Here is a 24,631-nt window from a genome sequence, read left to right as displayed (position 1 = left end):
TGGAAACACTACAGTTCTTTCAAGTTTTGTTTCCAAACCTTTTAGTTTCCTGGAGCAGTTATTTAGTCCAGGACTGCTTTGGTCCCACAGCTGAGGTAACAGCTTCTGAGGAGTCTCCCTGATTCCACGAATGTGTTTTCTTCTCAGGTAATGGCCAAGGATGCTCCTGTGGCTGTGCTGCCCTCTGACCTCTGGGGTTGGGGCTTTCTGTTGTCTGGGGCAGTTTTCAGTGAAGGACGGAGGGTCCTCTGCAGACGTTTGGATGCCAGCCTGTGCCTCTCCCTCAGCACTCTCTACAAACCCCATGTGCAGTCATCAGCTCTCCTGGAATCACAGTCAGGTCACCGTCCTCTGTTTTCAGAGATGCTGTTCCGTGTGTTGTCTCTCACATTCGTTGTTGTTGCGGCTCCTTTGAGCAGAAGGGCACATTTTGTTCCAGTTATTCCATTTTTTTTTAAAATAATAAAACCTGCACCATTTCAAAAAAGAGTCAGTGCAATTGTTTTGTTATGTGAAATTTATATGTGTCTATTCTTACTCTTCTGTATACTAGCGTTCTGCAATTTTTAAAATGTTTTATACCTTTGGATGATGAACTCATTTGCAACAGGTACTTAACCCAAAGGCAATTCTCAGGTGCCTGGATTTAATGAATGTGTCTCCAGATTATTCCTTATTAAAAAATATTTTTACATTTATTTGTTTATTTATTTATTATTTTTTTGTTTTGTTTTTTGAGACAGGGTTTCTCTGTGTAGTTTTGGTGCCTTTACTGGATCTCCCTTTGTAGACCAGGCTGGCCTCGAACTCACAGAGATCCGCCTGGCTCTGCCTCCCGAGGAGTGCTGGGACTAAAGGTGTATGCTAAAACCGCCCAGCTACATTTATTTATTTATTTTATTATATGTGTGTGAGTGTTTTGCCTGCATGGATGTCTGAGCAGCATGTGTATACCTGATGCCCGTGGATTTCAGAAGAGGGCATTGGATCCCCTGGAACTAGAGTTACCCATGTTTTGGGAGCCACCATGTGGTGTGAGAACCGAACCTTGGTCATCTGGAAGAGCAGCCAGTGCTGCTAACCACTGAACTATCTCTCCAGCCCCTATTCCTCATTTTTGTTATCCCTGGGTCATAAAAGTAGTATATGTTCAAGCACCAAAGCTACTTAAGAACATGTCTTGACTATTAATTATCATGGAAGTCCTGTGTTGTGTGTCCCATTCCCCCCCCCCCCACCACCGCCTCCACTTCCCGCCCACCCAATGAGTTCAGGTAGAATTTTGGTGTTCTTCTGGGTTTACTAGTTAGATTCCTCAGAATGACAGAATCGGTGAAGTAGAAGGGAGAGGACGGGGTTCCTATGGCTGGGGAAGCTGAGAGTCCCGCAGCCTGCTGCTTGTAAGCTGAAGATGCAGGTAAACCAGCGGGAGAGCTCAGCTGGAGTCTGAAGGTCTGAGGACCAGGTGGGTACTGGGAACCCTACTCTGCAGGCCTGAGACGAGATGAATTGTCTAAGTCCAGGCAGGGTACTAATTAGTATCTTTTGTCAACTTGATGCAAGCTAGGGTCATCAGGGGAGAGGGGGCCTCAACTGAGAAGATGCAGCCATCGCATTGGCCCAGAGGCAAGTCTGTGGGACATTTTGTTGATTAGTCATTGATGTAGGAGGGTCCAGCTCAATGTAGGTGGTGCCACCCCTGGGCAGGAAGCAGGCTAAGCAAGCCATGACATGTAGCTTAAAAAAAAAAGTCTGTGTAAATGAACTCAATGATCTTTTTTCTGCTCTAGTTCTTGCCTCCTGCTTCCTGCCTTGAGTTCCTTCCCTGACTTCCTTCTATGATGGACTGTGATCAGGATGTAGAAGCCAAATAAGTTCTTTTCTCCCCAAGTTGCTTTTGACCAGGGCCTTTATCACACCAATAGAAGGCAAATTAGGACAGATAGGCTGGCAACAAAAGGGAGAAATTCCTCTTCTGCTATTTCTCCCCTGTTCGAGCCTTCACAGGATTGAATGGAGTCCATCCACATCAAGAAGGGCAAAGCACACAGCTGAATGGCTCAACGTGTTAAGTTCTGTCGGCTGTGATGGCGCATGTACCAGTACTCAGGAGGCCAGAGGCAGAAAGATCAAGAGTTCAAAGCCAGCCTGGGCTACATAGTGAGAGTCCATCTCAGGGGGAAAAAATATTAATCTCACCCATAAATATTCTTACAAATATACCTTGAAATTAGGTCTACTCTGAAAACCCCATGTCTAGGCAGGCTCACACACAAAAAGTCATGTACCAAGTACCTTTCTTCTGAGGATACAGTACTGTACAAGGTCACTGTGCTGGGGGTCAGTTAGTAAGATACCTACCATATGAGCATGAAGACCTGAGTTCAGATTCCTTAGCCATGGGAAAAGCCAGTTAGGAGAGCACAAACCATGATTCCAGGGCTCAGGAGGCAGAGACAGGCAGATCTCTAAGGCATACTGTCCAGCTAGCCTTGTCATCCGTGAGCAGCAGGTTCAACCTGAGACCCGGTCTCAAAAAATAAGCTGGAGAGCAATTGAGGAAGACACCCAATGTAAACCGCTCATCTCCATATGCCCCTGCTGGCAAACAGGCACACACACACAGACATGTACACACATACACGTACAATTAAGGGTCTCCAGTTGCTGTGCAAGTCTACCGGCACAAGACTTGATCTTCTTTTTCTGCTAATAATTACAATCCCTGTCCCCTAAGACAGCCACGTTCCCATCAAGAGCTAAGTCTCAAGATGGACACAGCTAATGGTCAAGCTGAGTCGTTTCTTCCTCATATCTTGAGAGCTCATTTAAAAGAATGTCAACTCTAGCCGGGCGGTGGTGGCACATGCCTTTAATCCCAGCATTCAGGAGGTAGAGGCAGGCGGATCTCTGTGAGTTCGAGGCCAGCCTGGGCTACAGAGTGAGTTCCAGGACAGGCGCAAAGCTACACAGAAAAACCCTGTCTCAAAAAAACAAACCAAAACAAGAATGTCAACTCTATTTACTCAGAATTTCTTCTCTATGATGGCTTGGTCCTCCATGTTGAAGAGGACAGCCATACAAACTGGCATGAAAACTATATAGGTCTACACCCAGCCCCAACTCCTACCCAAAACAGCCTTTCTGGTCTGTGGGAAACAACCTATCTTGTCCTTATGGAGCCCAGCAAGGACAGGCAGTCAGCATTTCTCCACAGACCCCTCCTCTGTTCTCATTATCTAGGACAGTGTAGGCAAACACTTCTGGTCCGAAGCAAGCCCCTTCCTCGGGGGACATTTGATGTTATTGCCCATCTAGTCTTCCACACAACCTCCTGAAGTGCCCAGTGATGGTAAGTCACACTGCCCCCCAAGGAGAGTAGCCCACCTGTTTGCTTATTTGTTTCATATCCGGATGAGAACCAGAGGTTAATGTTAACACCACGGAGGAGGGAGGAAATCTCCAACTGACGTGTAAATCGAAGCAGAGAAAAAACAAATCAAGCAGATGATGGGAGGCCAGTAAAAGAGGAAGTTTCCTCTGTTGAATGGCTTGGAGGTGGAGATGGGATGGGGGTGTGTGTGCAGAAGCCGAGTTCAGACTAGGCCAATAGAAAATTTTCACACTGCGTTTGTGTGGCTCGGGTATTGGGATCTGCCACATCTGTCTGAGTTTCTGGTGCCTCTAACAGACAAGATGCCTATTAAGGATAGAGCTCCACACTGTAGCCTCTGTCATATCTCCACCAGGGAGGGGTGTGTGTGTGTGTGTGTGTGTGTGTGTGTCTGTGTGTAACCTGAGAAGGAGCTTGTATGAGAAAAAGAGGATCTGAGTGTGTGAATAAAGGAGCACAAAGGGAGGAAACTGTGCGGCAGATTTTTAAACACAATTTGTGTCTTGATTCGGGAGTGGGAATGAGGAGAGAGCAACAGACAGACAGAACACGAAGGTTTCCACCCACAGAGGTCCCAGAACCAAGTATAAAAGGAGACATTGTAATCAGAGAGCCAGCCTGCCCCACCTGACTCAGACTGCGGCTGAGGGGTGGGAAGAGGGACTAGAAGGTTCCACTGCAGCTGGCTCCTTCTTCTACAGGTCTCCCCCCCAATCCTCCCTGCCGCTTCCACCTCCACAGTCGGTGACGAGGCTCGGAAGCTGTGGGTAGGGGGGGCGGTCATCAGGCTCCCCAGAACGAGGCAGGATGGTGTGAGCTCAAGCACCCTGCATTTGCTGGGGCAGCGGTGGCAACACTTGGTTCTTCAAGGCTGGAATTCAAATGAGGCTGGCACTGCTCCAAGTCTCAGCGCTTAGGAGAGAGAGGCGCATTAACAATTCATCAAGATCAGCCTTGCGTGGGCTCAGCCTCCCCTATCTGCGTCCCTCCCTCTGTCACTGATTTGGGGGTGTGGGGGGACTCTTCTAGAAGCACTTCGTCTGTCAGTCTGTGAGCAGAGGTGGGGGTGGGGGGGTCTGAAGTTAGGCAGATTTTTCTCATCACATGATGGGGGACCTGTATCATGTGATGGCTCCGGTGATGTTGGAGGCGGCATGTGACTCCCAGGGCTACGTGGGCTCAAAAACAATTTAAATACAAAAACACACGCAGGTTCCCCTCCTTTCCTTTGCCTTTTGGTCTGGCTCTCCCTACCTTTGCGTTGGTGCCTGACCGAATGGAAAACCCTTCTTCGTTTTGCAGCCTGTGAGCTCCGGGTACCTGGAGACCAGGCAGGCCCCTGTGCTGCCCCCACCCCAGGAGCCGTGCCCCCCATCATTCTGCAGTCCTCTGACTCTCAGCCTGGTAAGTTGCTGAACACTTTAACAATTATCCGGGAAGCTGTCCTCAACTGTCTCATTAGCATGCACAGGACACCCTCCCAAGGCAGGGTGGAAGGGAGCTGGGGGAGGGGGAGAGCACCCGCGGCTCTGGGGAGCTAAGCTCTGGGCCCTGCCCTGCTAAGCTAGGTCCTGCTGGGGTGGACCAAGCAACTGCGTGTCTCCTGCGGTCCCCAGTCTGTCTCCTGCTACTCTTTTCTTCTGCCTCCTCTAAGCCCCCCCACCTCTTACCTTGTTCTTTTCTGCCCCCTTATCGCGCCCCCCGCTCCCCTGCGCCCCGCTCCCCGCGCTGCATCTCTCATCTTATTTTACAAATCTTTTTGTTTTTGTTTTTATTTTGGATACCTAGATTGTGTGTCGTTTCTGTCCAGGGCTGAAAAGGCCAGGTCCTAAGGACTTGGAGACTGGAAATGTATACTAAGGTCCCTTGTCATTTTTTCCCCCTTCACTCAGATGATGTTGCCATTGGGATTGTTTGAAGGTTGTCTGTTAACCCCCCAGATGCCAGCCAAGCCAAGGCTCATCAGGTGACAGGAGGCAGGGTGACAGCCATCAGGAGGCAAATCCCTGGGACTCCAAACATTTGACTTTGAGGGAGACATCAAGGCTGCAAGCAGACCCCCCAAATCCAGTGCCCAGGGGCATTCTCGGGTGTCACACACAGGGGAGCTTGCTCTGAGTGTGAGGCCACACCTTTGCAGATGGAGGCAGAATTAGCTGAGAAACTAGCCTTGGGGGAAGCTGATGTGAATCCCATGGGAATCCCATGGTGGCAGCCTCTGTCGGCACAGAGCAAGTGGGAGGCTGCTGGCGTGCAGGTATCTGTTCAGCAAGAAACAACTGAGCACAGTCCACCCAGCAGCTCAGGAAGAGAATGTCACCTTTAGCCTCTTGAGGAAACTGAGGCACAGAATGACATTAGCTTACTTCCTTAAAGTCACACAGCTGGTAAATGACCAGGTGGGATCTGGGCCCCAGCAGTTTCTCCCTAGGGACTACACAGTTAACCATCATGGTAACCGGCCTCAAAAAAAAAAAAAAAAAAAAAAAGCTAACCAACGGTTACCATGCAACAGGTACCGTGCAGGTTTGGGGCCACATTTGTGCACAAAACAAAAACACCCTGTTCTTACACAGATCACGCAAGTCACTGCACAAGGCCATCTATTGTTTCCAACCAGGGTATTTGCTAAGAAAGAAAATAGCAAGGTACCAGGAAAACATAGAAGACAGATTTCAGGCCGAGAAGCAGGGATAAAGGGAATGTGGTCAATGGAGGCTTCTGTGATGCTGTGATCTGAGAAAGGAGTCAGAGCCAACAAGGTGAAGGGTCAAAAAGATCTCTGCAACCAGAGGGAGAGGCAGGGACAAAGGCCTGGCTAGGTGACCAGGAGCAGTCCCTTGAGAAGCAGTGAGAAGCCTGTGGGCTGAGCAGGGTGCGTGGATGTGACTGTGCCAGTTGGGGTGTTCTGGACTGTAAGGGGCTCTGTAGACCTTGCTTGGGGTCTTAGGTTTCATCCCAGGATTGATGAGCAACCATGGAAGCCTGAAGTAGGGAACTGGATTTACAGCGTGAAGAAAATCCCCAGGAAGTGAACCACCTCCAAGGTAGCGACTTAAAACAAGGATGGTTTGTAGCTCTTTGTTCTGGGACTCAACCATTTCGGCCCAGAGGACGTGAGTGGCACTGTGCTTGGCAGCATTAGCTCATCCAGGTAGGTGGCCAGGAGGCTGGCTGAGAGTAGAGGTCATGATCAGGGACAGCTGATGGGCAGGGGCACTGAAATTGATCAGGCCTTCTAACAGTGCACTTTGGTTAATGCAGAGACTGGTAACGGGTGGTCAGATGATGGGAGCAGTAGCTGCTGAGTGCAAACAGGACATCTGTGTCACTCCCTCCAAGGCCCAGGGGGTAGAAAGATTGTAAGAGCTGGAGGATGGAGGAGTGTTGTGATATGCTATCTTCTGGATATGGCATGGCCATTGCAATTGTAAACACACAGCAGCTGTTACTGGATAAGACCTGAGCACATACACACAAAAGACCCGGAAGTAGGAGGGGGCTGTGTTGGGGGAAAAAGAAGGGGTCAGGGAGGGGGATAAGGAGTAAATAAGAACCCAGTACATTGTATACGTGTATGAAATTGTCAAAAATAAAACAGAAAACCAGTAAACAAATGGCCTGGGCTGTGTAGCTCCATCTCCAGTCTTTGTCGTGGGATGGCTGGGTCCCAACAGCAGCCAGAGAGGGGAACCTCAGCCTGCAACCAATCTCAGACCTCTGTTGCATTCCTGCTGCAGCGGCCCCATTGGCCTAAACCAACTGCACAGTCAGGGCCAGGGTGGAGAAACACAACCCTTGATTGGGAAAGTTACAAAATACTGTGTCTATTTCTTCCCCCAGACTTACTGCATGAATTCAAGTAGATAAGCTTGGGGCTAGGGAGATGATGGCTCAGTCCGCAAAGTGCCTGCCACATAAGCACGAGGACCTGAGTTCAGATCCCCGGAGCCTCTGTAAAGAGCTGGGGTGGGTGACATGCTCCTATAACCCCAGAACTGGTGACTGGTAGAGGGGAACACAGACAGGTAGATTTCTTAGTCTCATTGGCCAGTGAGGCTAGCTGAATGGATGAGCTTCGGGCTCAGGGAAAACTTGTCCAAAAACCAAAGGTGGATGGAGCATGGGCGCCATTTGTAGCTGGAGAGTTTCTCTCCAGCTCCCGCCAAAGTAGAGAGTGACCAAGATGAGCTACCCAACATGACCCATGTGCTTGAACACCTGTAAATACACATGCATACCAAACACACACACACACACACACACACACACACACACACACACACACGAGATAAACTGGATAGTGCTTCTATAATATTGGGAGGAACTGAAGCCAAGAGGTAATATGAAGCCAGTTTGGTGCCTAGTGATAAACCTATCTTGATCATACACCATTTTATGCTTAGGACAAACAAGGGTCTGAATATTTGATTGGGAAAGATATTGAAAGTCTAGGATGAAATGCGTGTGGTGCAGCAAGGTCTCCCCACATTATTGAGAATGTCCAAGAAGATTCTTGAGATGTTTCCCTAAAATGAAATTTAATCCAGATAGAATTCAGTATGCTTCTATTTTCACACAATGGCAGCACATAGAAAGATCCAGGGCCAAAATGGACATGGCTCTGGGGGGTGGTAGGGATGGGAAGGAGGTGGTTTAGTGTAGTAGCCACGCAGCTGGGCAGTGTGTAGCTGAGATACACGTCATTTTGAAGAGGGGGATAGGAGTCTTAAGGCAGGGAGTGGCGGTTGGAGAGCAGAGCAGAATGCTTATTTGTGATTGGTATGTAAAATGAATAAAAATTTCTTAATAAAAAAAGAAAAAAATCTGAGAACATTTAAAAAAAAAAAAAAAAAAAGAGCAGAGAGATGTGTTTAAAATCATGCACTGTCGCCGGGCGGTGGTGGCGCACGCCTTTAATCCCAGCACTCAGGAGGCAGAGCCAGGCGGATCTCTGTGAGTTCAAGGCCAGCCTGGGCTACCAAGTGAGTCCCAGGAAAGGCGCAAAGCTACACAGAGAAACCCTGTCTCGAAAAACAAAAAAAAAAAAAAAAAAAATCATGCACTGTCTCCAGTAACTATGAACTGCTCGGGACCAGGTACCTGGAGATGGTGGTAGAGGGTAGTCAGGTTGACTAATCCCACAGAGAGAGAGAGAAAGGGGGAGGGCTGAGAAGGAGAGGCATGGAAGGTGAGCCATGGATTCTACCGAAGCAGAGTAAGACCTAGAGCAGTGATGGAGAACCAGGGAGCTCTCCAAGCAAGAGAAGTCAGAGTGAGTGAAAGAGCTGCATCCCAGGCTGGCCTGAGACGGGGAGGCCCCTGCCTCCGCCTTCTGCGTGCTAGGATCACAGGCATACTTCACATCACCCAACCCCAGGTGACCGACTTCTGCCACATAGCCTGCTGGGAGCATCAGTTTCTTCTGCATCACCTGCAAGCTTGCTAGGAAGGCTGGCTTCCAGGTACCTCGCCCCCCAGGCCTTCTGTACTCTCGGTAGGAAGGCTGCCTTCCAGGTCTCTACCCACCCAGGCCTTCTGCACACTTGGTAGGAAGGCTGGCTTCCAGGTTCCCCTCCCCCCGCCCCCCAGGCCTTCTGCATCCTCACCCACTGTTTAACAAGAACCTTGGGTGATTCATAAACACATTGAAGTTTGAGAAATGTGGGTCTGGGTTGTTGCTGGGAAAAACTGATGCTATTCTGAGCGAGATAAGAGAGGGAATCCCAAACCCCACACTCCTTATTTTGATTCTCCTTTCACAGCAGGTCCTGATTTAGCCAGAGTTCCTCCCCTTACTTGTGCTGGGTTTTTATTTTATATGCTATTACTCAAAATTGAAAACATATACATATAGAAAACATAGCAAAACCTACACAACCATTATTACCATCAATAATTCTCAGCTCATAGGCAATCTTTTTTACCCCATATCATCCCTCCCATCCAGAACTATCTTAGATCAAATCTTAGGTATGATATAATTTTTTTTTTTTTTTGGTTTTTCGAGACAGGGTTTCTCTGTGTAGCTTTGCGCCTTTCCTGGAACTCACTTGGTAGCCCAGGCTGGCCTCGAACTCACAGAGATCCTCCTGCCTCTGCCTCCCAAGTGCTGGGATTAAAGGCGTGTGCCACCACTGCCTGGCACTGTTGTTTTGTTTTGAGACTAGGTTTCTCAATATAAGCTGTCCTAGAACTCACCGTATAGATAAGGCTGGCCCCAGACTCACATTGATCTACCTGCCTCTGCCTCCTGAGTGCTGGGATTAAAGTTATGGGCCACCACACCCAGCCCTACATGCTCTTAACTACCTCTCTTTTAATTAAAAAAAAAAACAAAACTCTTTAATTTTTTTTTTTTTTCAGTGCTAGGATTGAGCCTAGGCCTTTCATAAGCTAGGCAGTCCCTCTGCTGTGGAACTGCACTTCCAGCTCCAAGCACTGCCCTGCCGGCTTTAAACATGTTATGCCATCACTACATCCCCCCAAATCAAGAGTAAGTCCTTATCCTGAGCTATCCAGTTAGTTCGTGCATATTGGCAATTGTCATCTGTCATTTAATCCTTTATCAGTTTGAACATTTAAATAAGCCCATTTGTAGCAATTGATTAGTATATCACTTACCACCTTCTTTAATTGATTGATTCCTTCTTTTTTTCCCCCCTTAGGATTTGTGATAATAAAATCACTTGGCCCAGTTTGGGTTTAGCCAATCACAATGTTATTTAATACATTCCTCTGTCCTTTGTATTTTCTGTAAACTAGTAATGAGATACAAAGGGAAATGCTTTTGAAAAGATATTTTAGGGCCTGGAGAGATGGCTCAGTGGTTAAGAACACAGGCTGCTCTTCCAGAGGACCCAGCTCTGATCCCTAGCACCCATATGGTGGCTCACTTGCTAATGACTTCATTTTCAGGAGATCCAGTGCCTTCTTCTGGATTCCTTGAATATTGCACACATTGGTGAATAGTACATGCAGGTGAACACTCATACACATAAAATAAAAATAGATAAACCTTTTTTTTAGAGAGAAGAATGAGAAGATGCTTAAATGAGGCATACCAGAGCACATACAAAGTGCATACATGCAGCCTGAAGCATCAGAAGGCTGTTACAGCCACTTGGTACCCAAGGAGCTTGGCCACCGTGTGTCCTCATCCTCCCCAGCAGCTAGTTGGTCTTGACTTTATAGTTTTATCACCCACGTGTGTTCCTAAGGAATGTCTCCTTTAACTCCTTTCAGCCTTTTGTGAGTGTAGCTCTGACACCGGTGTTCTTCTATCTCTTTGCTTACCATTTTGTGAGGTTTGTCCATATTGATGAGAGTAGCTGTAGAATCCATTCATTTCCACCAGTGACAGACTACAGCTGATCATCTGCTCTTGACTGGCATTTGGACTGTTTCCCTGGTTTTCTGCTCTCATGAATAATGCTACTATACACCATCTCGTGCGTGTTTTGTGTTGTGCCACTGTCAAATGTCTCCAGGCTGTGTGCACACAGGGAGAAGTCCCGGATCGTAGACCATGCATCAGTTCAACTCTGCAAGAGAGGACCAAACTGCTCTCTGCTAGTAGCTGCTGTTCCTTTACAGTTCATACATCTTTTAATCTCTTTTTTTTTTCTTGATTCCTTGCACCAGCTAAGGCCTCTAATAAAATGTAACAGAAACAAAAACAATTACCCTTGTCTCCTGACCTCAGAGGAATAGAGCGCAGCATTATGCAATTAGGTAACATGGTTGCCCAAGGGTTTCTTTGTTGTTAGGAGTTTTGTTTCTTGTCAGATTAAGAAAGTTCCTCTGTTGCTCTGAGTTTTCTTTTTGTCATTTATTTTTAAGTTTCATCAAGGGTTTTTCTTTGTCTTTTGAAATTCTAACATGATTTCTCTGCTTTGCTCTTTTAGGGTAGTGAGTGATGTTTAACTCTCAGACTGTAGGCAGAAGTTCCCGAAGTGGTCTCAGCTTTACCATGACCATGCAGCATCATTTTGTGCAACCAGATTTACCTTGGCTATATTATATTTCTAGGTTTTAATTGGTCTCTGAGTATATATTAATTTACTCTGTGTTCAGGAGAGGAATATTCCTGTAATTTCTCTCCTAACAATCTTACCAGATTTGGGTAAGAAGCCTGTGCCACATTGAGAAAATGAATTTGGAAAATTTCTGCGTTGTCTTATAGTTTCTTGAAGGAGCTTGGATTAGGTTAGGAGACTTCTTCCCTGGATATTAAATAGACTTTCCTAGTCTCGGGGGCTAGAGAGATGGCTTACGCTTAAGAGAAATTGCTGCTCTTGCAGAGGAGCAGACTTTGGTTCCCAGCACCCACATGGTGTCTCACAACCACTTGCAACTCCAGTTCTTGGTGACCTGACACCCTTTTCTGCCCTCCGTAGGTTGCTGTTTGCATGTGCTGCACATAGACTCATGCAGGCTCTCATGCATGCACATAAGTTTAAATAAATAAATCCTAAAGAAATTGCTGGTGAAGATATGAGGATTTAGAGTTTGCTTCTTGGGAAATTTACAAATACGGATTCATTGTTTTTAGTAGATGTGAAACTCAAGATTTCTCCATTTTGATAAATGTTTTTGTTTTTGTTTTTTTTCCCCCCTGGGCATTTGCCCATCATTTTGTGATTCTCAATTTTATTTTCACAAAGTTGTCATAACATTTTACTATTTTTTTGTATCTATAGGCTTTGATACCCTTTTTATATGTTCTACATTTTTCTTCCATCAGTTTGTTTGGGTTTTTGTTTGTTTGTTTGGTTGGTTGGTTTTTCAAGACAGGGTTTCTCTGTGTAGCTTTGCGCCTTTCCTGGAACTCACTCTGTAGCACAGGCTGGCCTCGAACTCACAGAGATCCGCCTGTCTCTGCCTCCCAAGTGCTGGGATTAAAGGCGTGCGCCACCACCGCCCGGCTCAGTTTGTTTTGTTTTGTTTTGTTTTGTTTTGTTTTGTTTACAAAGCATTTACCCATTCTGTCCTCAAGTTGCTCAAAGAACCAACTTTAAAAAAAATGGGGCTGGAGAGATGGCTCAGAAGATAAGAGCACTGATTGCTCTTCCAGAGGTCCTGAGTTCAATTCCCAGCAACCACATGGTGGCTCACAACCATCTGTAATGAGATCTGGTGCCCTCTTCTGGCCTGCAGTCATACATGCTGTATATATAATAAATAAATACATCTTAAAAAAATTAAATTACAAAGAATTAATTCGTTATACTTTTTTCTTAAACAAAATTTGTTTTTGTTTAAAGAACCTATTTTTGTACCGGCATGATGGCTCCATTGGTGAAGGTGCATGCTGCCAAGGCTGACAACCTGGGTTTCATCCCTGAGACTTCAAGGTAGAAGGAGAAAACAGGCTCCTGCCAGCTGTCCTCAGCCTTCCGTGTGTGTCCATGACATGCACACACTCACACTCAAACTCACAGATCAAACACACATGATAACAGCCAACAAAAACATGCGAAAAGTAAAAAAAGAGGACCTGCTCCTGATTTTGTGCTTCCTCTTTATTTTATGTTTGCTTTCTAATTTAGTAATTTCTTCATGATAATATTTCCTTCTAGTTTCTTTGAAGTTTTCTTTTTTTTGTTTATTTTTGTTTTGGGGACAGAGTTTTATTGTAGAGACCAGGCTGCTCTCGAACTCACAGAGGTCTGCCTGTCTCTGCCTCCCAAGTGTTGGGATTAAAGATATACACCACCATGCCTGGCTTCTGTGAGTTTAATTTACTATTTTCTGTGAAAACTTCTAGATGTGAGTGCTTGGATCTTTGATTCTTCCGGCTTTCCTTCTTTCTGGTGTAGGAACGTAGAGCTGTAACTCCCTTTCAGCACGACTTTAGCTGGGCCCCATACTTTGCTATGTAATATTTTTATTATCATTAATTTAAGAATATCTTATCATTGCCACCAGGAAAATTATCTGCAATGTATTCCTTCTAAAACGTGAAGGGGATAGTTCTTCTCTTATTTTTCACCGTTGTCAGAGAACACACCCTACAGTTTCATTCTTGTTGAGATATTCTTTTTGACCAAGGACATGATAATTTTGGGTAAATTTTCCATGCGCACTTTAAAAACAATGTATTTTGGAAATTGGGGCATTCAACTTAAAAAAAAAACAACCCGTTTATATTTTGTTATTTTGTGTGTTTTGCCTGCTTGTATTTGTGTACTAAAAGGGTGTAATGCCCAAGAAGGCCAGAAGAGGTCATTAGATGCCCTGGAACCGGAGTTACAAGATGGCTGTGAGCTGTCAAATGGTTGCTGGGAATCCTATCGGGGTCATCTGGAAGAGCAGCTGTCTCCTCAGTCCTGTGATTCAAAATTTTATGTATGTGAATTGTGTTGTGTAAGTCTAAAAGAATTTTTTGTGTGCTTGTTTTCTCTGGATGGAGAGAAATCTGATAAATCTTTCTACATAATTGTAAAAATAATATATGATCATAGAAAGATTCTTTATATCTTATGTTGTTTCTATGATTGTAGACAGTTGTATCTTTTAGTCCTTATGATACCTTAATCCAATGGTTTTTTTTTCTAATTTTTACTTTAACGTGTTTTGCCTACATGTATGTCTGTTCACCAATGTGTACATCAATTTTTTTTGTTTGTTTGTTTGTTTTTTTGTTTTTTGTTTTTTTTTTTTTGTTTTTTTTTTTTTTTTCGAGACAGAGTTTCTCTGTGTAGCTTTGCGCCTTTCCTGGGACTCACTTGGTAGCCCAGGCTGGCCTCGAACTCACAGAGATCCGCCTGGCTCTGCCTCCCGAGTGCTGGGATTAAAGGCGTGCGCCACCACCGCCCGGCCATCAATTTTTTTTTAAGTTAATTTAAGAGTTGGTTTTTTTCCTCTACTACATGGGTCTTGGGAATAGAACTCAGATCATCAGGCTTGGTGACAGAAGCCTTTACCTGCTGAGCTACCTCACCATCCCGACTCACGGCTTCTTAAACCTACTGTATGCCATGGGCTCCTTTAGTAGTCTCATTAAATCTTTGAAGCCAGGTTGGATGCCCACTTGTAATTCCAGGACTCAGGATACTGAGACAGGAGGATTGAGAGTTCCAGGTCAGCCTGGGCTACATAGTAAGATCCTATGATCATCAAGAACAGAAATAATAATAATAATAATAATAATAATAATGTACATAGGAAGATAGTGGTACTTTATGGATTTCAGCATTTGCAGATTTGGGGATCTGAGGCAAAGGGCTGAGCAAATCCTTCACTGATAACAAGGAACAGTTTCATGAGTATGATAGATGTCTGCAGTGATTCCTATGAGCCAGTGTCCTGTAACGAAAGGTCATCTAGTTCCCGTGCAGGCTGTGTGGCCCTGGAGTCTCTCTTCCCCTTGTTGTGCTGTTACTTCTCGGTTCTTCAGGGATGATGAGGCCATCTCCAACTCTCTCCTGCGGTCAGTTCAGAAGATGCCCTGTAGGCATTTGATTTTGTCTGTGTTTGTGCTGTATTAGGCTTCTGCCTGGGCTCATCTGCTAGAAATAATTTCCAAAAGCATTTGGGCACTTTGTAAGTGCCAGCCACCAATCTCAGTGTTTTCCCTAGTTGGCTATCTGGTTCTAACCAAGGGTGTTCAATTTGTGTCAAGGTGGAATGGGTGCACATGGGTATGAAGGCCAAAAGTCAAAAGTCAATGCTAGTGTCCTCGGTCATTCTCCACCTTGTTTTTTTTGTTTTTTTGTTTTTTTTTTTTTAGATATGGTCTCTCATTGGACCCAGATCTTACTGATCACCTAGACTTCTGGGTCAGCAAGCCCTTGGGGTCCTCTTGTCTCCACTTTCTAGTACTGAGGTTACAACCGTGGTCCTGACTTTTTATGTGGGCACTGGGAATCCTAACTCAGGTTCTCATGCTTGCTCAACAAGTACTTTACACTCTGAGAAATCCCCCCTAATCCAGAGTTTTTTGACATTGAGACATGGCATTGTCATCTATGAATGTGTTGAACCTCATTTTCAGCTGTCCCAGAACACATACAGTGGTATGGGCCACAGGTTAAATATCCCTCAATAGTCCTTGATAGCAATTTTTGTTTGTTTGTTTGATTGGTTGTTGTTATTTTCTGTGTTACCCATGGTAGATCACAATAGGACTGCTTTCCCATTCCCAATCCTAGTTATTTATTGAACACATGACTTCAACCCCCACAATACTGTGATACACAGTTAGAATTCCCATTTGATTGGGGCAGCAGATGAAGCTTCAAGCGGTTAAATGACCTGCCCAGCGAGTGAGGCAGACTACTATGGATGTTGGATACAACGTCCAATGGATAAGAGATGCAAATATACTACTCAGCAGTTGCCAGAGAAGATCCACAGTGGTAAGGGAGGAAGACAATGGAGGTGCTCTAGAGTTATAAAATCATGTGTGTGATCCTCATTGACTTTAGTTAATATTCTAATTCTTTGAGAATTTCATATGATGTATTTTGATCAGCCTCACCCCTGACTCCTTCTCTAACTCCTCCTAGATCCACCCCCTCATCTTGATACTCTCCCAATTTTGTGTCCTCTTTTGTTTTTTTTTAATAGTCCACTAGATTTACCTGGTGATGCCCAACTCAGCAGTGTGGGTCTATTACTGGAGCATGGTTGCCCTAACCAGGGGCCACACTCTCAAAGAAAACTTACTTTTCTTCCCTCAGAAGCGTCGACTGTTCATAGCTCCTCCATTAGGGGTGGGGGCTCCTGAGCCCCTCCCTTCCATGCTGGAAGCTGACTGGCTTGCTCTTCAGCAGGTCATGTGCCAACAGCCATAGCTTCTGTGTGGGAGCTCATGAGTGCGGTGGTTCTGCCATGAAGATACGATTTCACCGCAGCAGCCCTCCCAACCTATGGCTCTTAGGCTCTTAATACAGCCCCCCCACCCCCACCCCACCCCGCGATGATCTCTGAGCCTTGATTTACTTTATATGATTTGTGATGATTTGTGATATACTGAAGGTTGCTGAGTGGCACCAAAGGATGACCTCTAAATAAACACATTTGTTCAGGTTCAAAATGTAGATTGCTGAAGTGAGTTTTCAAACAAGTTTGAAGACCGCTGTGCTAAATCACTACTTTCTCTTCAGAGAGAATATAATTGATGGATTGATAGGTTTGTTTTTGTTTCTCAGCACTGAAGATAGAACCAAGAGCCCATGCATGCTAGGCAAGAACTCAGCCACTGAACAACGGCCCCATCACTAAAGCCTTCTTTTTCTTTTTTCTTTTTTATGATTTATCTGTTTCCATATTATGTGTAGCCGTTTTTTGCCTGCATGTATGTCTGTGCACCATATGGATGCAATGCCACTGGAGTCCTGACAAGGGTGTCAGGTCCCCTGGAACTGGAGTTTCAGACAGTCATGAGCCATCATATGGGTGCTGGGAATTGAACCAGGCCCTCTGGAAGAGCACCAAGTGGACTTAACTGCTGAGCCATCTCCCCAGCCCCACCCCCAAAGACTTCTTAATTATCATCAGAGCTAAAGAAGCAGTCTTGTTGCTGTGATGAGGCTGTATCTGTTATGTCTTTCTAAGCATGTTCTACGTCTTAGAGTTAGGGAACTTAGAGGCGCCCCTATTGTTGGGGGGTCTCACTCTCAGTAAGTAAATCAGAGAGGGTAAAGCAGAATGTATTCTTCTTGTCTCGTGAAGTTAACTGGTGACTATCATAGAATTAATTCTGTCTCCCTGCTGCCTGAGAATCACATTAGAAGGTAAGGAATTGCCTATTCATTGAGGCATAAGTCAATAAGCAGAACCGAGTAATGAGAGACCAGGGAGCAGTGGAGTAGATTCAGTTCTGCTAGGTTGGGATTCTTAATAACTCAGCTGTCACTCTAGACATTTTCACACTTTTGTGTGGGGAATGGAAAGAAATGAAATCTAGGCTGATAATTGCAGCCAAGGTAACAACCACATACGTGAGCAGAAGAAAAGACCTTGACAGAGATAGCTCTCAAATTGGATGATAAAAGGTATGTTGCAGTCCATAGAATGATAAGGAGAGAAACAGTTAAGGAAATGTTCCAGATGTAGGGGACAAGGTAGGCACAGAGGTGGAAGGTCAGTTTTCTGGGCAAAGGAGGTCATGTGTCTCCACATCTGTATGAATCGAGAGAAAACGTGGATGGATGGAAAGGAGGGAGGGAGGCCCAGGAGGAGGAATGAAGGAGACGTGAAAGGAAACAGGAAAGAGGCCAGCTCACCCAGCTTGAAGACTTCAAAAGAGGGTCGACCAGATGGCTCGGCACATGATTGTGCCTACCACCAAGAGTAAAGACTTGAGTTTGTCTGAGGGTCCACCTGCATGGTGGAAGAAAAGAACAACTCTAGGAACTTGACCTCTGACCTCTGCACATGTCCTCTCTGCCTCCTACCTCACCAGTGCTGAGAGTCCAGGTGTGTGCCACCATGCCAACTTCTTAACTGGGTTCTGGGGGTTGAACTGGGTTCTTCTTGCTCATGTAGCAAGGTCTTTACCAACTGAGCTGTCTCCTCAGTCCCAGCCTTTATCTTTTACATCCATGTTCCTAAAGTGAAATCAACGCATCGATAAAATAGTTCTGTAGTTTTGCAGTTTCTGTGGCAAAAGCAGGGAGAAAAAAAAAGCCACCTGCTTAAGCATTTCGTAAGTTTGAAATGACCAAAAAAAAAAAAAAATAATAATAATAAAAATAAAAACTGACCACATACTGCTGTTAACAGTGGTTCAAAGGTACTGGGCTCAAGATGGTCAGTCTTTAACAGGATATAGCTGGAATTCAGTTGGTAGGACATAGTCTTTCTTAGCTCTATCATTTGCATATCATTGTTTATTAATGTAAAATTTGCCTTTTGTTACTACTATGTTGTGTTGTGGCTCTGATTAACAAAAATAGATTAATGACTAAAATGTGGTTCACTGAAGTGTAAAAGCAATGATAAAAATAGTTCCAACCATTGCCGCAGAAGCTTAATGAGAGAACAGGGCTTCCAGATCATCTGTGATGTGACGATTTCACCAGAGCAGCTGGCAGGGAAAGTGTGAATGAGAAATGCGGCTGCGGAGATCTGGAAATTGGATTTCACTGAACAAGAGATTGTCTGCCCCGGATCTTCCATTAGCAACTTTGTCAGGTAGCTGTGTGACTCAGCCAGAGGTCTCACATCATTTCCAAAGCGGAATTACCTGTGTGACTAACCAGTGTTCTTCAGCCACATGCAAAATAAGCTGGGGTTGGAGCTGAGTGCTCCAGAGCTTCCCTGGTGTGATCAAAGCGTTGGGGTTTGTTCCTGTACTTAAAAGAAAAGTATTAAGTTTCTAGTTTAGTCATCACTCAAAATGCAGAGTGAGCTCAAGGCAAGTCTGGTAGCATAGTGAGATTCTATCTCAAAATAAAAAATACAAACAATAGTTGAGCATACAGCTCAGTAGAGCACTTTCCCAGCCTGGGGAGACTCAAGATTCAATCCTCAGTGCTGGGGGGAGGGGGAAAAAACTTCGATAATTCTGAGGTGTAGCAATCACTAGAAGTAAAGCCCCGAGGCTATTGGCTGCTTTTCATGTAATCTATTGTTTTGTGAGACATGACACAGATTAGAAATGTATTCTAGGACTGAGGGATGGCATAGTGGTCAAGGGCATAGTGGTCAAGAGCATTGGCTCTTCCTCCAGAGGACTTGAGTTTGATTCCCAGCATCCATATGGTGGCTCACAACTCCCTGTAATTCCAGTTCCAGGGGGATCTGACACCCTCTTCTGGCCTCTGCGGGTACTACATGCACATGGTGCACCACATGGACGTGCTCGCTCTCTCTCTGTCTCTCTCTCTGTCTCTCTCTGTCTCTGTCTATGTCTGTCTGTCTGTCTCTCTCTCTCTCACACACACACACTAAAAATAAATATTTAAGAAAGAAGCGTACTGAGATTGTGCTGAAGGAAGACAGACTGTAAAGCTGTCTAAGAAGGTTTGGTTTGCATATTGCTACAGTGCTACTAAGCAACACAACCCACTTAAGGAACAAGGACGTGCTTACTGGTGTCTGTAAAGTGGCAGGGAGGTCCTTTGCATCTCAGACAGGCTCACTCAGGAGTCAGAGCTCAGATATACGGGGACCAAGTACATACTTTACAGTACCAAACGCACAAGAGAAAAGTTCCCCTATTAAAAAATTATTAAGACTTTCAAGATGATGGCCAGAGAGCATTAAGCCATGCACAGGGGCCTTGCTTAACACAAGGCCCTCTGCACCCCCAAAGGTCACATGGTCATGAAGTCTGCCCACAGCTGTGGGTCGTGCCTGTACCTCACCTGGTTTGGGCTGAGTTCTCTTTGGGGGCAGAGTTGGCTAAGATAGCTATGGCAGTTCAACTCCAACCCATGGGTTAGCCTTGTACAGTTTAGGCCAAAACGTGTTCATACAGTAAAGACACAGGGGCACCGACATGCGAGCACTTTTCAAACCTCTGTGTGGGGCTTGGGGAGAGGCCTTGCGGGGTAGGGGGAGGTGTGGGCAAGACCACTTACTTTGAAAGTACAAGGACATGAGTTTGAATCACAGCACCCATGCTAGAAAAGCTAGGCATGGCTGCACGTGTCTGTAACCCCTGCACTGGGAGGCAGAGACAGGGGCTCCCTAGAGCTTGATGACAAGCCAGGGTGACCTAATAGGCAATCTGGCTCAGCAAGATTCCATTTCAAGGCAACACCACAGAGAAGTATAGAAGAAGACATCCAGCATCCTGTTTTGGTCTCTGCATGCAGACACACGGACATGCACACTCACGGGCATGAACCATAAATGTACAACATACATGATCTCTGGATGGCTGAATTTGCTACCATCTCATTGGGCCTCAGCAAGCCACATGGCCAGCATCTCGGAGAGTGGAAGGGTGCTACAACAAAGGACATGAATGTAAGGATGCCCTTGACCTCACGTGACTCCTCAAGAGCAGACACGTCTGAGCGCTAAGCTGCCTAGTGCGTCACTCGCTGGGGATGGTTCCCACTAACAGTCTGATTTTAAGCAGGCACTGAGGATGACGGTTAGCACTGCTCTCCTTCCCGTAGCGTGTGCCTCTTCCGTGTGTTCTGCGAAGCACTGAGTGGTGTGACTCATGCTTTTTCACACTAACGCACATTAGCTCTCCAGTGGGGACAATGCTCGTGAGAATAATGGAAAGAGAAAGAGGTGTTACAATTTCTGTATAGCATTAACAATGGCAGAAAAATCACAGGCCCGGTCCTCGTCACTGTTGGAGACAGGAAGAAATGTTATCTCTGATTTCAAGCGGTGTGTCTGTCGACATGCTGTGGTCAGCGGCTTGGGAAGACAAACCAGCATAAGAGGACATTCAGTGCTGAGAATAAGACACCAGGAAATTGAACACAATGCAGGAGGCTTTGGCTGCGTCTGTGGACACTTCCCTAACACTCAGCTTCTTTGTCCTTCAGTAAAGAAAAGACACATTATTCGACATATTAGGGGATGTATTTAATAACTATCCAAAGTGCCCGGAAATGTGAAGAAGTTCTTTCTAGGGGTGAACCCAAAGTACACTAGAAACTTATTTGCAACTAGATACCTGCCTAGCTAAAAACTGTAACCCTTCATTCAGGCTTGGAGTGAGGTGTGTCCTTAGCTGCTAATGAAAAGTAGTCTTTCAGCCGGGCAGTGGTGGCGCACGCCTTTAATCCCAGCACTTGGGAGGCAGAGCCAGGCGGATCTCTGTGAGTTAGAGAGTGAGTTCCAGGAAAGGCGCAAAGCTGCACAGAGAAACCCTGTCTCGGGAAAAAAAAAAAAAAAAAAGAAAAAAAAAAGAAAAGCAGTCTTTCGTGGGAACCCACCACTATTTCTAGGTCAATATTGAACCAACTGCCAGGGCCACCAAACATTTGCTACATCATTTAAAAGAAAAGAGTCGTTAATACGTTCTAATTTAATAGGAAAAAAATAAATGGGACTTTCATTAGCCGAGACATAGACACAGAGGAAAAGACAAAGATAGGCATAAACAGATGTACACATGCACGCACACACACACTTTTGTGTATGTGTTCACATGCATGTAGGTGCACTTGTGGGGGGGTGTGCATGTGCATGTGTGGGCACATGTGCAGAAGCCAGAGATTAGCATCAGGTGTCTTCCTTGTTCACTCACCAACTTATACATTGAGATAAGATCTCTTAATCCCAAAGCTCACTGATTTGGCTGGTCTAGCTAGCCAGCTGGCTCTGGGAGAGCGCTGTCTCTGCCTGCAGGTGCTGGGACTATGGGAGGCTACCGTACCCACCTGGCGTTACGTGGGTGCTGTAGATCCAGATTCCAGTCCCCATATTTGTACAAGTACTTCACCCACCGAGCCGCCTTCCCAGGCCTAAATATGAGTTTTAGAAAGAGTTTAAAATGTGTTTTATGTTTAGGTTTGTGTGTGTGTGCCTTAAGTATATATATATTTGTGTGTGTGTGTGTGTGTGTGTGTGTGTGTGTGTGTACCACATGTATACAACTCCTGTGGGACCCAGAAGAGGGCATCAGATTCCCTGGAATGAGAGTTACAGGCATTGGTAAGCTGTCTGAAGTGGGCTAGGAACCAAACCTGGGCCCTCTGAAAGAGCAGTGATCACTCTTAGCCCCTGAACTATCCCCACAGCCCTGTAGATATTTTTTAAGATTGGTTTTTATTGTTTTTAAGTATATGTAGGTGTGTATCTGCCTGTGGGTATGTGCACATGGGTGCAGGTGCCCTCAGAGGCTGGAGATTAGAGATGTTGGATCTTGGAGCTGGAGTTACAGACAGTTATGAACCATCTGATATGGGTGCTGGAAATCGAACATTCTGGAAAAGCAGTAAGTCCACCTAACCACTGAGATGTCGCTCCAGCCCCCAGTTTTTAGATTTTTTTTCATGTTTTTAAATTATCTTTTTTTTGAGATTATAATATGATCACATCATTTCCCCCTTCCCTTTCCTCCCTCTAAACCCTCCCACACACTCCTCCTGGCTCTTTTGAATTCATAGCCTCTTTTTCCATAATGGTTATTACATATATATGTAATAACATATTATTATGTATGTATATTCCTAAATATACAAATACAATCTGCTCTGTGTAATGGCACTTGTGTGTTTGTTTAGCTTTTAGATTTTAACCACTACCTTCATCTAACATAGTTTGGTTTAGCTTTGTTTCACTTATGATGCCATAAACCTGTGCAGTTGGCCCAGCTACACATTCCTCTTCCATAACTTCAACCATCTAGATTGAAAATATTTGAAAAAGAATTTTGTTGACCCTGGATATGTACACATTTGTTCTTATCATTTTCTAGACAATGCAGTGTAGGAACTATTTTTTACAACACTGATGTTACCTCAGATAGTATGAGTAATGTAGAAGTGATTTAAAGTGGATACGAGGGGAACTGGAGAGACCGTGCAGTGGTTAGGTGCATTTGCTGCTCTTCCAGAGGACCTGAGTTCAGTCCTGAACACCCACAGAGCGACTCACAACCTTCTTTAACTCCAGTTCCAGGGGATCTGGTGCCCTCTGCTGGGGTCTCTACAAGCATCAGGCGCGCACATAGTGCACGTATACACATGCAGGCGCTCACACGTACTAACTCCAACATAAAAATCTGATGAAATTCCCATTGCAGATACGATGCATGCACACATGCACATCACATAAAGGGTAGATTTTACCAGTCTTTGTGGAGGCTGTGTTTCACGTGTCCATAACTTCCCTTTCTCTAGATTTTATGGTCTTAGAAGTTGGAGTAGTAATCCAAATGAGGATCTTGTTCCTTCCTTAAGGAGCAGGAGACAACTCATGGGATTATAAAGGACTGAGGTAAATGTGTTCTAAGTGGCCTGTGTTCCAGAGGAAGAGCTCTGCATCCTTCTTGTGGCTCAGTGTCACCCAGAGCAGTGATGGCCTTTTACAGCCCCATTGCTACTCCTGCCTTAGAGAGAAGCATGAAGCTGAGATCGGGGACAGACATTGCTCCAATCACAGTCTCCATTGCTTTTAAAAAGGAGGGCTGGAGGACTAGGTAGAGGGCTCGTTTGGAAAAGAGGACCTGAGTTTGCCTCTCTAGCACCCACATAAAAGGCTAGACACAGCAACACGAGCCTGTAATCTTCGCTCTGGGGAGGTAGGAGCAGGAAGACACTTGGAGCTTGTTAGCCAGCTAGTCTTGTTGGATCAGTAAGCTCCAGTTTCAGTGAGAGACCCTGACTCAATAATAATAATAATAATAATAATAATAATAGTAATAATAATAATAATAATAAGCCGGGCAGTGGTGGCGCACGCCTTTAATCCCAGCACTTGGGAGGCAGAGGCAGGTGGATCTCTGTGAGTTCGAGGCCAGCCTGGGCTACCAAGTGAGTCCCAGGAAAGGCGCAAAGCTACACAGAGAAACCCTGTCTTGAAAAACCAAAAAATAAAATAAAATAAAATAAAATAAAATAAAATAAAATAAAATAAAATAAAATAAAATAATAATAATAATAATAAATAACAATAACAATGTGGAGGGCTGGTAAGATGGCTCTTTAATGGGGCACTTACTACCAAGCCTGAAGATATAAAGTAGATCCCTAGAACCCACATGGGGGAAGGAGAGAAAGGTGAGAAGTTACTCCCGCAGGTGTCCTCTGACTTCCATACATGGCACTAACACACACACACACACACACACACACACACACAGAGGGGGCATATTGGTATACATCTCCCCTTGGCTTTCCCAGAGGCCTCCTTGGGAAGAAGAGCCAGGACTGTTCAGCACCATGTTTCCCACTGTGCTTTTGTGGGAATCTCTGACCTGTTCACAGTTCTCTTTCCTGTTTGGGGCTAATGATGGACTTATATGTAAAATGCATATGAACATAAGTATATTTCATCTGTTATTTTGGTGAAATGTGAGGGGATTGTGAGGAGCAGACATCAAAACGCAGAAAGTGAAAGCATGGGACTGGCACAGGAGTCTTACAGGGCGCAGACATGACTGTTCATACTTGACACTGAGTCTCAGGCTATTGACAAATACGCTCACAGTTACATGTATTCTAACCAGTGCTCCGTTTATTAAGACCATGGCTCTAAAACCCCAGTCCCTCCTAGACCTTTTATATCATTCCCAGATTCCATTGCTGCATTTATAAATCCAGTGCATCGTGTCTGAAGCTAACAATGGACTTTTTATTTGTTCTCGTG

General features: G+C 45.2%; 1 protein-coding gene across 2 annotated transcripts in view; it reads left to right on the top strand.

The window, feature by feature from the left end:
• The first annotated feature begins 4,577 nt into the window (after positions 1 to 4,577).
• Tnrc6a (trinucleotide repeat containing adaptor 6A) overlaps positions 4,578 to 24,631 on the top strand; it is a 178,668-nt gene continuing 158,614 nt past the window's right edge. The window contains exon 1 of one of the 2 annotated variants that reach the window (XM_059267308.1): positions 4,578 to 4,798. The gene's annotated coding sequence lies outside the window, so the exon portion shown is untranslated. The remainder of the gene's footprint in view (positions 4,799 to 24,631) is intronic. The other variant, XM_059267294.1, reaches the window with a different exon arrangement.

This window comes from Peromyscus eremicus, chromosome 1 (assembly GCF_949786415.1).
Source record: "Peromyscus eremicus chromosome 1, PerEre_H2_v1, whole genome shotgun sequence".
Taxonomy (NCBI): Eukaryota; Metazoa; Chordata; class Mammalia; order Rodentia; family Cricetidae; genus Peromyscus; species Peromyscus eremicus.
This window is presented reverse-complemented; position numbering and strand designations above follow the sequence as displayed.